Source organism: Magnolia sinica, chromosome 16, assembly GCF_029962835.1.
Source record: "Magnolia sinica isolate HGM2019 chromosome 16, MsV1, whole genome shotgun sequence".
Taxonomy (NCBI): Eukaryota; Viridiplantae; Streptophyta; class Magnoliopsida; order Magnoliales; family Magnoliaceae; genus Magnolia; species Magnolia sinica.
The window spans coordinates 10,627,087-10,643,675 of record NC_080588.1 but is presented as its reverse complement, the minus strand read 5'-3'; the positions used below and the strand labels follow the sequence as shown (position 1 = coordinate 10,643,675).

The 16,589-nt window shown below is 41.1% G+C and overlaps 1 non-coding gene across 1 annotated transcript; it reads right to left on the bottom strand.

Annotated features, from left to right (window-relative positions):
- Positions 1–11,849: 11,849 nt before the first annotated feature.
- LOC131230002 (small nucleolar RNA R71) lies at positions 11,850–11,956 on the bottom strand. Its single transcript, XR_009163733.1, has one exon. It is a non-coding gene; the product is annotated as a small nucleolar RNA R71 (small nucleolar RNA).
- Between the last annotated feature and the right edge of the window lie 4,633 nt (positions 11,957–16,589).

The window sequence follows — 16,589 nt, the reverse complement described above, 5'->3', positions numbered from 1 at the left end:
GATACTTCTCTCGAATAAAGTGGCAATCAACCTTTATGTGCTTCGTCCTCTCATGAAAGACATGGTTGGAAGAAATCTGAACTGCACTAATGTTATCCACATAAAGTGGAGTTAGAGCTGTAAGATGAATACCAAGATCTGACAGAAGGCCCTGAATCCACACAATCTCACTACATGTAGCAGACATCACATGATATTCAACTTCTGTGCTGAACTTGGAGATTGGTGTTTCTTGCACTTCCAAGAGATGAGAGAAGTGCCAAGAAATACACAATATTCGGTAGTAGAACGGCAGGTGACAACACAAGTCTGCATAGGAATATGCCTGAAGCTCCAAAGGAGTACTGGAAGAGAAAAATAGAGATCGGTCCATCGTCCAATGCAGGTACCCAATAATCCGAAGCACGACAGTCATTTGAAGAGTCCTCGGGGCAAAAACAAACTAACTGACAACTTGGACAGGATATGCAATATCGGGATGAGTCATCTTCAAGTACACCAAACTACCCACCAAGCAATGGTAAAGTGTGAGTTGCTCCAGAAGGTTACCATCGTCACAACCATACTGAACATTCAGCTCCATAAGCGTCGATGCAAGAGCAATGAGATATGTGGTATACTTATACTAGCAAAGAAGAATCCCATGCCCTGATCCAGACATCTCAAGACTCATAAAATAAGTGAGGAGGCCCAAATCTTTCATATGAAATGAAGAGTATATCATCATTTATAACTCAAGAATCGTAAAAGAGTCACTAGCAGTCAATAACAGGTCATAGGATGACAATGCAATGGGGAGTGGTGTGAGTAAACAAAGATGGGTTATGTCTACTATGAAAGAAGGCAGCACCAACAGCCACATTATGGAAACGCTGGAACCAGGCACATAGAGCCTACTTAAGGCCATGTAATGCTTTCCTCAAACAACACACCATATCTCTAAAACCATTACCAAAGCCAGGTAGTTAGTGTCGTAGGAGGGGAGCTCTCATCCGTGTCCTGAGCCTCCTCCTCTTCTTCCTGTTCCTCCTCTATCTCTTCTCTACTTTCCTCCTCGCTTCCATACTCCTCACTAGCCGTCTCGTCCTCACTCTCCTCAAGTTGGGCTTGACGCTGCCGTGGCCCAATTTCCATCTGATTAAGAGTAGTTTCGTTGATGTAATGGATCGACACCAACATTTTCGCCCCAAGTCTGAAGCTATGCTTTAAGCTCCTCTGCCATAGCATCCCGCCAACAACACTGAGAAGCGACATGTGAATACGAGCTAAGGACAGAAACAAAATCCAATGTGGAAGACATGACAGACATGTTAGTGCCTCGATTTTGTCAATGATGTGAGCTAGGGTGTCTTGAGTCGATTAAACCTTTGTAGGAAGACATTGAAGATCAAAGACTTAAAGACTTGAAGCATTAAGGCCGAAGACAACATGTAAATCATGAGGTGCCCTGGTAAACTTATCCTTAGACCTTTTAGATTCCAAAGCAAGCCACCTCTAGATAGATCATCCTATAGGTAAACATTTGACACATCTAAACCAAGCCTTAAACACTTAATGAACATGATAAGTTAGGCTTCTAAGAGGTATAAAGCTATCGTAAAATACATAGCCCAAACATCAGTTTTGATTCCATTGACAGGCTATCGATGGGTCTCGAGCGAAGCTTCAATCAATGGAAGCCCAATGCTCAATCGATTGAAGGTAGCGAGAAACGTCCAATAAGTCACTATCTAAATTCTGGATTTTCTTGATCCTATCAAAGAACTTTCGATCATATCAAAAGGTCGTTCGATCGATTGAAGGTTCCATTTTTTTCCCTTTTTTTATCATTGGAACTTATTTCCTTTATACAGGGCACTCGGACCTTGAGCATTTTGATAGATTTTTAGTATCATCATAACTTAGGTGACTCCTCACTCATATCCCTCATACTAAGCCTCTAAACTATGAGATTCAAGTCATCTTCTTGAGCTTTACCACTCTAATGAGAATTTCAACCTCCATTATGAAGATGCACTTGATCTCTACCATTTTCTAGATATTAGACAAAAGTCTATATGTATATCCTTGTCTATATCCTTTAAAATACCCATATAGGTGAATCTCTACTAGGAATCAACTAAAATCTTTAGTTGTAGGAGATTCAACTCAACTCCCATCACATTGATCACCTTATTGGTACGTCGCATGAATGGTGTTTGATCGTGGAGCTAAAACACTCGATTTCAATGATTATGGGAGCAATTGAGAAGCTGATTCAAGAACATGATAGCATTGAAAAAGGATATCAAGAAGGTACTACAAATAGTTGTCAATTGTAAAGTCCACACGCTATTTTCTTATGTAAGATTGAGTGTATAGTTTGTGACCCAAACTCGAATAGGTTCTTGTGTGGGACCTAGGCTCTTATGTAGGGATGAATTCACCGAATACGGGTATGTACGTGTTAGTCTCCATGGGGAGCTTTCAATGGGTGTGTACGTAGGGCCTTGGATTAAGACTGCATTCATCGGACACATGTACGTACGTGTTAGTCTCCATAGAGAGCCTTCGGCAGGAGTGTATGTAGGGCCTTGAATTAGGATTGTCAGTGATAGTTTGTTAGCTGATATGTGTTGTTCTTCTCAAATGTCACCTACCCTTACCCATCCTCCTTTAATGTGGGTAATTTCATTTTCATTAAACTCACTCAGTCCAATTTTTCTTGTAGAAAACATAATTGATGCAACTCATTGAGAGCCAAGAGATGGTCGGGTTCATTAATAGAGAACTCATATTTCTAGATCGATGCATCACCATCATTAAAGGTGTGATTAAGAAGAATGTGATCGACAACTCAAATTATCTTGCCCAGTGTCATACAAATCATCTCCTTCATGGATGAATATTATGGTGACTTTATTTGAAGTTCTTAGTTAGGTGGCCGGATTTGACACTTCATTCGACGTTTGGAACAACTTTCCTCAATCATTTTGATGAATGATCACAAGAGAGAGAGAGAGTCCTTTCTTCTGCAATAGTTGCAATTGAAAAGCTACCTTAATTATTTTCAAATACATTTAGATCTTTAAGAATATTTATGATGACTTATTGGTGTTTTGCAGACCTGTGAATGATTATCATAAAGTGTTCAATTGCCTAAGGCGTTCAATTCTTGTTTGAGTCATTTGTCACTATAATGGTCAAACCACCGATTCCCCCTTATTCTGAGTTGGTTCCACTCATTTCCATTCATTAAAATCATGAAGAACCTTCATGCCTAGTAGAACCTTGACCATGATGTTGCATTCTTCGACCACCATTTTTAAAGTCAATGCGGTAAAAAAAGTGGCAGTAAAAAGAATAATCAAGCAGACAATAACAAATCCCCAAATCAAAGCAACCAAGCTAGAAATCAATTATCATTCTCTTCGAAGGGTCGTGGTTTTACACAGGCTATTCAATAAAGGAGAATAGTCCAACCATTGTTCCAATCAAGAAAATGATACTGTTAATTTTCAAATATGTAAGAAGTCTAACCGCACAACTATTCTGTAAGTGTTCATATGTTTAGCACACATAAGGTTGTCAAATTTTGTGAGCCAAAAGTGATATCGGTCATATCGCAAGTATGAGTCGTGTCCCATATATTAGAATCGGCGCGACCCGAAACCTGTACCCTGACGACCGTGCCGTCGCCGCGGTTCCAACGCCGCGACTCATACACCGACCCGATACCCAGGCTAGAAGATGTCGGCCTACGTTCAATTCGAGGAAAACACCGCGCGTTGCGAACTTCGAGAGAATCTCTACCAAATGTCAAATCAATCCCATCAATCAATCAAAGTACATAACTCATCAAGTCAAGTACCCTATCACATCCCCAAGTACACAATACCATCCCCAAAGTCAACTTTCCCATCCCATCTCTTACACACCCCATCACTCATCCCATCACTCTCTCTCTTTCAATCCCTCTCTCATCTTTCTCTCTCTTCCATTCTTTCTCTCATTTCTCTCCTAAGCAACCCACGTCCATGGCTCTCCATGGGAGAAGCTTTGTGTGGCCCACTTCTATCTCCCATCTCCACCATCCAAGTTTGATCCCAACCGTTGAAATTGTTCATTTGGAGATCTAGCATGCATTGGCGGAAGAAGGAAGGAGAGATCTAAGGTGGGTGATTTTATGACTTGATTTTTATTTGAGGGCCCACATGGTGGGACCCATCTTGATGTATGCTTTGTATGTGTAGCCCACTCGTCTTCTCTCTCTCCCTCTCCTCCTTGATTTTTTTTGGTGGCCCACCTAATGTATGTATGTGTGGCATATCCATGCCATCTAACCGCGGGACCCACCCTGATGGTGTGCCCCATCTAGGCGCCGTCCATCCACTGGATACCTAGTGTCCCTGGACGAAAGGAAAACACAAACATCATCTTATCCAATATGAGGTAGGCAGCGGATTGGCTTCTCCACGACACAGCAATGCATCAGGGTTAGCAAGCTCTGAAGGTTTGATTAAGTAGACCCCACCCTTGATGTTTGAATTTGATCCACACCGTCCATTCAATTTTTCCGCTCATTTCAGGCGTTGAGCCAAAAAAATGGAGTTAATCCAAATCTCTGGCAGGCCATATTGTGGAAACTAGTGGTTTTGAGTGATATTAATTATTCGGGCTCACTATGATGTTTCTATGCACCGACATATTCGATATGGGGCTTGATCGACTTGTCCCGAGTCTAGGAATCTAACCAATGGAGTAGATTCTTCTGATAAGGGCCCCATCTATGGAAAACCCTAAGAAAACAAAAAAAAATGATATATAAAAAAAGGAGAAGGAGAAGTCACTGTTGCTGTTAGCGTCCAGAGGACGCTGCTTACTGCCTGGTTGGACGTTGGGAGAGTGGCCCCACCTCGGGCCCCCACCGTTGATGCATGTGGAGCATCCACACCGTCCATTTGATAGGTCCCTTTTATTTATATGGTGTCTCCAAAAATCAGCCGTAAACAGAACTCAAGTGGCCCACATCATCTACAATCTTGTGAAGACCTGCTAAGCCATATAAAAGCACTTGCTGGGCCCACCTGAAATTTGGATGCTTCGAACATGGTACTGTTTAATGGCCCGATTTAATCGTGTTTGTGATGCAGGGTGTATTTACGAGCTTAGATTGAAATAGGGTACTAAAAGCATGGATTTAATGCTCATGAGTCACCAAGGTAAAGGACGGACCTCGGGGGACTAAGAACGATGGATTTACACGCCAGAGATCCGAGAAAATCAAGAAACTGAAGTTCAAGTGGCTTGAAAATCATTCAAAATGCAAGATCACAGGGTTCCCACCATCCGTTCGGCTAAAAAATTTATCCATAGTCTACGGGTCATAAATTAACTGTACATGTTAAATTTGAGCCATTGAATCCATGTAAAAGTGGCCCAACAAACAAATCAGGCACCAAATCAGTGATTTGGGGCCCACCTAGATATGCTTCAAATTTGGAAACCACGTCTTAAATGAGCTGATGAGATGGATGGACAGAGTAGATTTCTCATGTACAATACAGTGGGCTCCACTGGTAGTTGCAAGTTCACAGTGCACAAGTGCACTCTCGGTGTACTGGACCAAGAGAACCTGGTCAAAGGTTTTGACCGACCTTTCTTCCCAACAGCATCCGCACCGTGCGGACGCTGATTTCAGTTGTGGGGCCCACCGCTCACTCACTTGGAAGATCCAAGACGTCCATTCATCCCGAGGGTTAGGCATAACCTATTCCTAGGTGTCCTTTCGCCACCATGCAAGCAGACGTGTGAAGATCTCAGCCTTATGCAAGATGAACGGTAGAGCAGAAAACGACGTGGGCCACACCGAATCTAATAAAAAATTAGCCATTTCCAATTGGTTTTTCGTATATAGTTTAATGATCCGTGTGGATTTCTCAACCGACATCAATCATGGGTCCACCGACCACCACAGCGCGAATGCGCAGGCTTTGTTTCGCAATAGAGGTTGTGGTTGATTGCTGTGGGCCCCACTCATTATCCATATAGTTAATTAGAACTGTTCATTCGAATTATATGAGGATTTAGACCAAGATTTGGTTGATCTTGGTTTGAAACATGGACGACAGAAAGTGAAAAACGGATGGATGGCAAAACTATGTTACATGATAAGCCAAGTGGGCCGCATCAAAAGAAGTCCAAAACCGTCCATCTCTGACTGGTTTTGTGAGGAGAAACTGATGGATGGAGTAGATTTCTTCTTTGGCGTCAAGAATGGGACTCACCAAGGATCAGCGTACAGGCATTGCCTTTGTTGCTGCGAGAAACAGGATACTCCATCTCCAACTCTATCACAGCAGCACCCACCAGCCTCTATCCTCTATAAAAGGAAGGGAGAGACAGAGGGAATGGGAGCATCAATGGCTGGGACGTCAGGAGTAGATAGAGAGTAGAGTTGTTTTCCTTTTTCTTTCTATTTTTATTTTTCTTTATTTTATTTTTGTTTAAGGGATCTACCTAATCATGTTGCTAGGGCTAAGAGGTGAAGCTTGTAGCCTGATGGGAGCTTTTTACTTATGCCTTTTTGTTTAGACTGAACTGATGTTGATTTTAGTTTAATTAAGGAATTGTTTTTAGTTTTTAATGGTCTATTGTGACTAAAATTATAATGGGTCTGCGATAGCTTTGAGCATGTTCCTTTCCTTTTTATATTTATGATGTCAAGAAGCCCTGTTGTTCACCATCGTCTCCTGGGCATGGTCGAATGACAGTACCCTTCTTAATCTTCATAGCATGTTGATTATTTGGTAATTAGTTTAATTCTGTTGTTTACTTTGTCTCATGGGCATGGTTTGGTAATGGAATCCATTCTAATTCATATACCTTTCATCTCTTAAAAACTATATCAAAGGAAGTTCAGTTTGATGGTTACACCCTTCAACTAGATGAAGATAGGACTCTAAGTCTAGTTGAATACTTAAAACAGGCATAAGATCTCCCTGATCTCTACAAGTGAATCCTCTGAATCCCTAGTGTCCTTTCCTTGAATTCTTTAAGTTTTAGATAATTATTTCATTATTATTCCTCAATTTACACTCGATTTAGATTTCATCTTAGTCTAATTCTAGTTCTACTTAGTTTCAGATTACATACAGGTATCAGTCCCTTGGGATTCGACCTCGGTCTCACCGAGTTTATTACTACATTACAACCCTATACTTGGGGAGTGAACAGCTAGCCTAACTTCCTCGACTAACCTAACTTCAGGTTTAGGATAAAATTCAAAATCTGTTGAAAATTCAGCCAACCTAACTTTTAGTTCGGCCAACATAAACTTGAAATTTGGTCAGGTTGAGTGAAGTTTGGGTCAAATTCTAGCAATGCAAACATTTGAATTTCATGAGAATTCGGCCAAACGAATTTCACCTCGGGCCAGCTGGATTTTGGATAAATCTTATCCCGCGCAATCCTATAGTAGTTGGAATGGATTTGGTGGAATCCGACCAGCCGAACCTATTCTTAGGCTAGTCAAATTTTCAAACCCTTTGACTATAAATAGACGCCTTCTCTCATTTTAAATAACAAAGAACAATCACTCTAAACCTTTTACAGGTGAGAGAGAAGCTCTGGTCATTAGTAAGCATATTGTGCGGTATTTATAAATTCTTTTTAAGCTTATTCAATTCCATTTCTTAAGATTATTTCAATCTCATTTTAAAGAGTAGTCTATACTCCTCTTGAGATTTAAGAGAATTGAATAGGTAGCATTTGAAGTTTTCATTTCTAAAATACTTTAGAATCCTATAGTCTTTCTGTTAAGTGAATACTCCCTCATTTACATAGAAGAAAGAAGATCTTTGCTACAAGCTTTTACTGCATGTTCGAATCTACATTTGAAGATAAGTACTCTATAATTTTGTTTCATTTAGGTTTTTCTAAGATATCCTATGAAAATCTCAGTGGGTTGATTTGTGATAGCCTGTGAAAATCACAAAAAGGGTTTTTATTTGCGATAGCTTGTGAAAATCACAAAAGAGGTTTTATTGTGGTGAGCCCATGAAAATCACAAGGAACTGTATAAGGTTGTTAAGGTGAACCTGTGAAAACCTTGTTATAATGAAAGCCAAGATTATGAGGTAGTAATTTTGGGAGTGAAGTGGGTGTGGTTTTCAAAGCACTAAACCACTATAACTCTTTATGCATCTGTGGTGAATGATTTATTCCTTCATGATGGTTATTGAGGGTTAAATATTACATATCAGACCCTAGTTATTGCCTGATTTTATGTACATGATAATGCTTAACGTTATATTTTAATTGTGTTTTTATTGCAGGATGTAATCGGGAGCGTGGACTGAAAAAATAGCACTAAAATCATGGATTTGACACTCCGAAGTCACTAGAGCAAGGGACGCACTCCATAGAACCAAGATTGAAGAATTTACATGCCAAGGATCCAAGGAAATCAAGCCATTCACGTTAAAGAGGCCCGAAATTGGTGAAGAATGCAAGATCACATAGTTTTCACCATCTGATTGGCTCAAAACTTTATACATGGATTGAGGGCCATAAATTAACCGTACATATCAAATTTCAGCCCTCGGATCACTATAGAAGTGCCCCAACTGACAGATCAGCCCATAAATCGTTGATTCTAGGCCCACCTGATATCTGAAGCTGCCTCAAATCTGGTCTCAATGCCTTAAATAAGGAGGTTAATCGAATGAATGGATTGGATTTTGCAAGATCATCACAATGGGCCCCGTATGTACAGCGTGTGTACATAATGTACACACATGCCGCCGCGCACCGAACCAAGTAAGGCGGGTTAGCAGCGCTGACCCACGTCTTCTTCTCAAAATGGCAACTGCTGTTTGGCGCTGTTGTAACGGACGGACGGCGTCCATTTTGCGGACGCTAGTGGGCCCCACAGAATGACCGTACGGATGATCCAAGCCGTCCATCGTGTAGAGGGCCACGAATTCATCGAACCTATGCTGACTGTTTGTACCCATGCAAGCACCCGTGCGCGATACAGAGGCCATAAGTAGACTGCCCTACAACGTTCAAATTGATTTTTTGCATGATTTCTTCTCTGGTCCGAGTCAATGGGCATTCAAAACCATCTGTTTCTGACCGAAATTTTGAGGGCAATCTAATGGACGGGGTGGATTTCCATGAAAGCACCTCTGTGGGGCCCACCGATCACGACAACACTGGATGTGCGAAAGGCTACGCATGTCCGTGAAATTTGATTTTTCAGGCAGTTGTGGCCCACCATCTTTGATCATATGGCAGATCTGAACCGTCCATCCTGTAGTCCAGCCAAAATACTTCCAAGAGACGTTAATTTTACAGGAATAATGCAAGGAACGCGAGAGTTATGAAGCCCCGAACTTGGCTGCGAAAAGGCTTTCGCTGCGCGTGCGATAGCTTTCCAAATCCGATTTTCACCACTCCAGCAGCTATAAAAAGAGTTCCAAAACATGGAGAAGGGGGTGTGCTTGAACAGGGGACGTCAGATAGAGAAAGAGAGGCGCAGAGAGAAGCGTTGGGAATTTTTATATATATTTTCTTTATTTTTCTTCTTTTTCCTATGAATTATGTTGAGATTTAGTCTGATCATGTTAGGCTAAACCTCTTAGCTAGGGCTAAGAGGTAAAGCTTGTGGCGTAATAGGACTGACTCTATGCCTTTGATTTATGCTAGACTGACTGATGTTGATTTTAGTTCAATTAAAAGGAATACTTTCAGTTTTTTTAATGGTTTGTTGTGACTGAAATTACAATAGATCTGCGATGGCTTTGAGTATTTTTTCCTCCTTTTGATGTTTATGATGTCAGGAAGCCCTGTTGTTCACCATCGTCTCATGGGCATGGTTAGATGACGGTATCCTTCCTAACTTTCATGCATTGTTGATTGGTTAATAATTAGTTTAATTCTGTTGTTTGCTTTGTCTCCTGGGCATGGTTTGATGATGGAATCCATTCTAATTCATATACCTTTCATCTCGTGAAGACTAGATCAAGTAAGTTCAGTTTGATTTCCATGATTCTTGATGCAGGCATAAGATCTCCCTAATCTCTACAAGTGGATCCTCTGAATCCCTAGTTTCTTTCCTCTGAATTCCTTAAGTTTTAGATTAGTATTTCACCATTATTCATCAATTTATATTTGATTTTGATTTCATCTTAGGCTAGTTCTATTTCTACCTAGTTTCATATAGCGTACAGGTTTCAGTCCCTTAGGATTCGACCTTGGTCTCATCGAATTTATTACTACATCACAACCCTATACTTGGGGAGTGAACAAGTTTTTGGCACCGTTGCCAGGGATTGATGGTTGCGTTTCTCTGAAATTAATTAGGTTTAGAATTAGTTTAAGATTAGGATTTTACTAACTTTAGTTTTAGATTTTTATTTTTATTTGATTTTTAGAACTAACTTGTTTCATGTTTTGTAGGATCCTGACATAAACTTCTAAATTGGTAATCCTTTTCTAATTCCTCTACTTTTTCTATTTTTAGAATTAAGGTTTGAATTTTAGAAATTTTCTAATTCTAGTGTTTTCCTATTTTTAGGAAATAGTTTATTTTTAAAAAACTTTCCTCTTTTGTTTTTAGAAACTAGGTTAGTTATTTTCCTTTTTAGAAATTCTTTCTAATTTTATAAACTAACTCATCTTTCCTTTATTTTATTTTTAAAAACTTTCTAATTTTAGGTTTAGATTTTTTATTTTAGAAACTTTCTAATTCTGGAACTTTCCTTTTTAGAAACTAATCTCTTTTGTTTTCTTTTACAGGATCTTAACATAGGAACTTCTCATTTGGTACCATCTTTCTTCTCTTCTTACTTTCTGTACTTTTCTAATTTTAGATTTAGATTCTTCTTTTAAGTAACTTTTTATTTTCTAGTTTTAGAAATTTTTCCTTTTTTTAGAAACTAACTTTTTATTTTGTAGGCTTTTAAGATAGAAATTTCTAATTCGGTAAGCTCTTTCTCTACTTTCTATTTTTCAGATCCCTTTTAGTAACTTACTTTCTAGTTTAGGACTTTCCTAATTTTAGAAATTTTCACTTTCTTTTAGGAATTTCTTCTTTTAGAAACTAGTATACTTCTATCTTTCTTTTTAAAGGATTTTCTAATTCTAGACATTCTCTTTAGAAACTGACTTGTTCTATTTTCTTTTGCAGGTTTTTAACTTAGGGCTTCCAATTGGGTAACTTCTTTCCAACCCTCTCTTTCTTTCTAGATTTTCTTTTCCTTTCTTAGGATTAGGTTTCAAATTTGATTAAGGGTTGTGAGTGTTTCATGCCCAAGTGGGCCCGTGACAACACTTAACGTCTCCTGACTGAAGGACGATTGGTTGAAGGGTTAACTATCCATCGCAGGACTAGACAGCACTCGAAATCCCTTGAGTTAATTGAAGTGATGGCTGAAAACCAACATCTTCTACCCCAACTTAGGGTGGAAGACATTCAGGATGAGAATGAGGTGCATCAAGCACCCCCGCCTCGTACTTTACGAGATTATTTACAACCAGCCGGGGTGAGTATGCCCTCATGCATGATTTTTCCTGAAAATGCAGGACATATGGACATCAAGGCAGGGGTTATCCAACTCCTTCCTAAGTTCCATGGGCTTGAATCTGAAGAACCATATTTACATTTGAAAGAGTTTGATGAGATCATAGCCACTTTATATTTTCAAAATGTGTCTGAGGACACAGTCAGGCTGAGACTCTTTCCTTTTTCCTTAAAAGAGAAGGGTAAGACATGGTTACATTCACTATGTCCTATATCCATTGGCACATGGAATGAAATGCAGAGGGAATTTATAAAGAAATTCTTTCCACATCATAAAACGATTACCCTTAGAAAAGCAATCATGAACTTCACCCAAAAGGAGGATGAAACATTTTACCAATGTTGGGAAAGGTTCAAGGATTTGGTCAGTTCATGCCCACAACACGGCTTTGAAACGTGGCGCATTACAAAATTTTTCTACGATGGACTGACATCTTCCATGCGCCAAATGGTTGAGATAATGTGTAATGGAGAATTCATTAATAAAAATGTCGACGAGGTATGGGATTACCTCGATAGTCTTGCTGAAAAAACACAATCATGGGATTATTACCCAAAATCAAACACCATGTCTAGGCCGACTCAATTAAAGGAGAAAGGTGGATTGTATCTCTTAAAAGAAAAGGATGATCTAAAGTATAAAGTGACTACGCTCATAAGAAAAGTTGAGGCCATGGAAGGAAAGAAGGATAAGGTTAATGAAAGTGTTTGTGGCATATGTGATTGCAACATTCATACAACTGAAAATTGTCCTACGATACCCGCCTTTCGAGAAGTGTTGAATGAACAATCCAATGCCGTAAATAATTATCAAAGACCTTTTAATAGACCAACCTCTAATACGTACAATCCTGGTTGGAAAAATCATCCAAACTTTAGTTAGAGAAATGGACAAACTGCTACCCCTCAAGGTTTCTTCAATCAAAATCCAAATCAGGGGAAACCTCAAGAAGAACCGGTTCAAAATTTCATGCAAGAGCTGACCCATGCAATGCGAGACTTTATGCAAAAGATGGATTCACGTATGACGGTTATAGAAAAGGGGATGCTTCCTGTACAACCGCTCTCCAATCCTAAACCGCAATACGAGATAAGTGATCCCAGCTCTTCAAATCAAATGGGGCACGCTAAATCCATCACCACTCTTAGGAGTGGGAAGATCATTGATAAAACCCTTCCGGTTAGGCCCGAAAAGCCTCAAGAACCAAAAGAGGACAACAATAATGGATCTAGTGAGGCCCCACAAAAATTAGAACCGGAACTTCTAGAAAAGCCAGTTGTTCCATTCCTCAACGGTTGGTCGCACCAAAACCTCTCTCTAACTCTCAGGATATCCTAGAGGTGTTAAAACAAGTGAAAGTCAACATTCCTCTACTTGATGTCGTAAAATAGATACCTTCATATGCCAAATTCCTGAAAGGCTTATGCACGACCAAATGACGACAGAGTATTCAAAAGAAGATCTTCTTGACCGAGAAAGTGAGTGCCATCTTAAAGCAAGACGTGCCACAGAAATTCAAAGATCCTGGTAGCCCAACCATATCATGTGTAATCGGGGACCACCGCATTGATCATGCACTTCTTGACTTAGGAGCGAGCGTTAATTTGATTCCCTACTCGGTATACAAACAGTTAGGTTTGGGTGAATTAAAACCCACCCTAACCATACTACAACTTGCTGATTGCTCTGTTCGTGTACCAAGAGGGATAATTGAGGATGTGTTGGTCCAAGTTGATAGATTTTACTATCTTGTATATTTTATCATCCTGGACACCGAAACCATCAATAACATGAGCACTCAGATTCCCGTCATTCTTGGTCGCCCATTCCTTGCCACTTCAAATGCAATTATCAATTGCAGGAATGGTGTCATGACTATGTCCTTTGAGAATATGACATTGGAGTCAAACATCTTTTTCAATAACGACAGAAACTTAAAGGATGATGACGATTTCCACGACATTAACATGATTGACTTTTTAGTGGAAGATACGACACCTCTGACCTTATCCTCTGACCCTCTAGAGACGTGCCTGGCCCACTCCCATGATTTTGATGATGACATGATTAGGGAGACATGTGCCTTGCTTGATACTGCACCGCTACTTGATGTTAATCAGTGGAGGCCACAATTTGAAGAGTTGCCCCAAACTGATGTAGTGCCTCTACCGTCTAACCTCAAGCCACCGAAGCTTGACCTAAAACCTTTGCCCTCTGATTTGAAATATATTTATTTAGGTCAAGATGAGACATACCCGGTGGTGATCTCTTGTAACACCCCGTACTTTCAGTACTCGGGTGTTACCTTTTAAACCCACACTAAACTAAAAATTATTTGGGTTAACCAAAATGTGAACTCGACATACGCAGGATGGGGATTCCCATCGACATTAGAGCCATCCATCAGGGCCTCCAGGAGCCAGAATACTCTCTACGACAATCAGGAAGGTGAGACCACTTGAAACTCTCAAAGTTGAAGCCATTATGCTAGTTAATTCTGGTGCAACACACTTGTCACTAACACTTTAGAATTCGTTAGCTACAAACGAAGCCTTCATCATAACTAATATCCTATATTAACCGTTGAAAAAGTCTATCAGGCCCACCTGATCAATGGATCACGACCTATGGGCCAATGATGGCCCAAGGATGTATGTAACGGGCCACCCAGGACTCACTATCAACCCAAAGTGAACCAGGATCCCTGGGTACTGTCCCCCAATGCAAATGAACGGAGTAGATCATGGTAATCACATTTCAGTGGACCCCTACACAATGCATGTACACAAAGGGTGCTTGGGCACGAGGTGTACTAAACCCAATGCTCGGTCAAACTAGCTCTGACCAAGCATTTTGTAAATATCTTCCTCTCTCTGTTTCAAGATTGTAAGTGGGCCACCACAACCGTTTTCCGAGCATTATAAACCGTTCAAATCTTTCATGGGACCCACATGATCAAAACGGTATAGCCGTTTGATCATTTGTAAACGGACGAAGGAGATTGAACACCACCGTCCAATCCATGCCAAAAACAGTCCGACCGAGGGCCTGTGAAAAGAGGGAGAGAGAAGCCGACTTCCTCTTAGGGAAGGGCAAAGCTCGGCCGTCCACGGTGAGGACGATCACAACCGTCCGTCCCTCTCTCACTGGCTATAAAAGGAGGGCATTGTAGCCCTTAAAATCTACGCCAAGAGAAAGAGAAAGAGATTGTAGGAGAAATAGGGAGTTGGGAGCTGAGAGTGTGAGAAGGTGAGATAGGCTACAATCATTCCGGGGGGAAAACATTTTTGTCTTGTCCATTTCTCATTTCCTGATAGCTTTTCCTTAGGTTGTTTCTCATTTTTTTCTCCTTTGTAGCATTAGCTAGTAGTGATGCACACCTGGAACCGAACGATGGCTGTAACTCGGGTCAGAGATTAGCCAAGTAATGGCTAAAATCAGACCAAGAGATAGGCTAGAAGACAACCCAGTCTCAGACCCTGATCAAGCCAATCAATGGCTGTGGACCGGTCTGAGGAAATAATGATATTGGGTCTCTGTTTTGAACTAGAAACTGAGCCAACCCACAGCCCTGTTCCGGGCTGAAATCCAACCCAATTGAAAACATGTTTCAAGCAGGAACTAGGCCAATCAATGGCCTTGGTTCTGAGCTAAAACCAGGACCAAATGTTAGTCATGCGGAGCTCTGTTTTGGAACAGGAAGCATGCTTCAAACAAGCCCATTTGGAGCTTTATTTTGAGCTCTCTATAGAGCTTCGAAACTAGCTCGGGTTCGGGTTGGAGACAAGCCAATCAATGGTTGTGAAACAGTTAAGAAAAACAATAGGATTGGTCTCTGCTTTGGGCTGAAGAGAGGCCTCATGGCGACCCTGTTTGGGAGCTGGAAACGGCCAAACAATGGTTGGGTTTCAGACAGACTACGGGCCTTGATGGCAGTGGAGAATGAAGCCTAGCAAGAGCCCTGGTTGTGTGAAGACAAGCCAAGCAATGGTTGTCTTCCCAATTGAGCAATCATGGCTCGTCAATGGTGGTGAAGATGGACTGAAACCAGCTCTTTCAGCTGCTGCCGAGTTGCACTCCAGATAAGGTTTTCATCAGGCCCTGCTTGAGGCCGATCCACGACCCAAATGGTCCCAGCTTGGGATTGAATAACGGTCAAGATCGGACCACGTTCATGCTGAAAATTAGGGCTAGGAACCACTCCAACAACATGCAGGTGGAAGACGAGTTTCCACGTCTGAAGGCTGTTGGGTTGTCTGGCGTTGGGCCTTGCAAATTGCAGGTGGGCCTCACCCAAAATGACAGTGGGCTGCACCAACCAAGGGCCCTATGCTGACTGTAGGCCCCACCAATGTACTGATGGCTTGCACTGGTCATAGACCCACCCTGAGGTCAGGATCCACCATAACCGTCCATCAAGGGCATTGCAAAGATCCTTGGGCTGGACGTCCCTCAAAAAGCCCACCTGTGAAGTGCATAAGTGTTGTGCGTGCACCAGAAGCAGAGGACGCCGAACGCTCCTCTGCCAATCAGTTCACGTAAACTGAATTGCAAAAAGTGAAGATCTCATTAGCTATGATGAGTCTGGGAAATCCGAATGGTCCACATGAAGCAGCACCTCATAAAACCCTTTAGTTTCAAATTTTATTTTAAACCGAAACTTCGGTGGGCCGCAAGGAATGAAAACAGTTTCTTCCTTTAAATTGAAATTATTCTTGCTATGGCCCACCAGAATCTTGGGTCATGGTGAAAACTCACGCCCTGAGGTTTCTTAGGATTCTACATCTTATGGACCGTTCGGATTTGACACCCATGTTTATGTAGTACCCACACGTGAAGTGAATTGGCTATGCATGCATGCGCCAGGGAGTGAAGATACGTAAGTTCACGTAAGCCACTACAAAATTTCGAGATCTCCCCATGGCTGATGAATCTGGAAAATCTGAATGGTCCACTTGGAGCAGAACCTCATAAAACTCCCTGGTTCCCATTTTTACGTTGAACCGAAACTTAGGTGGGCCA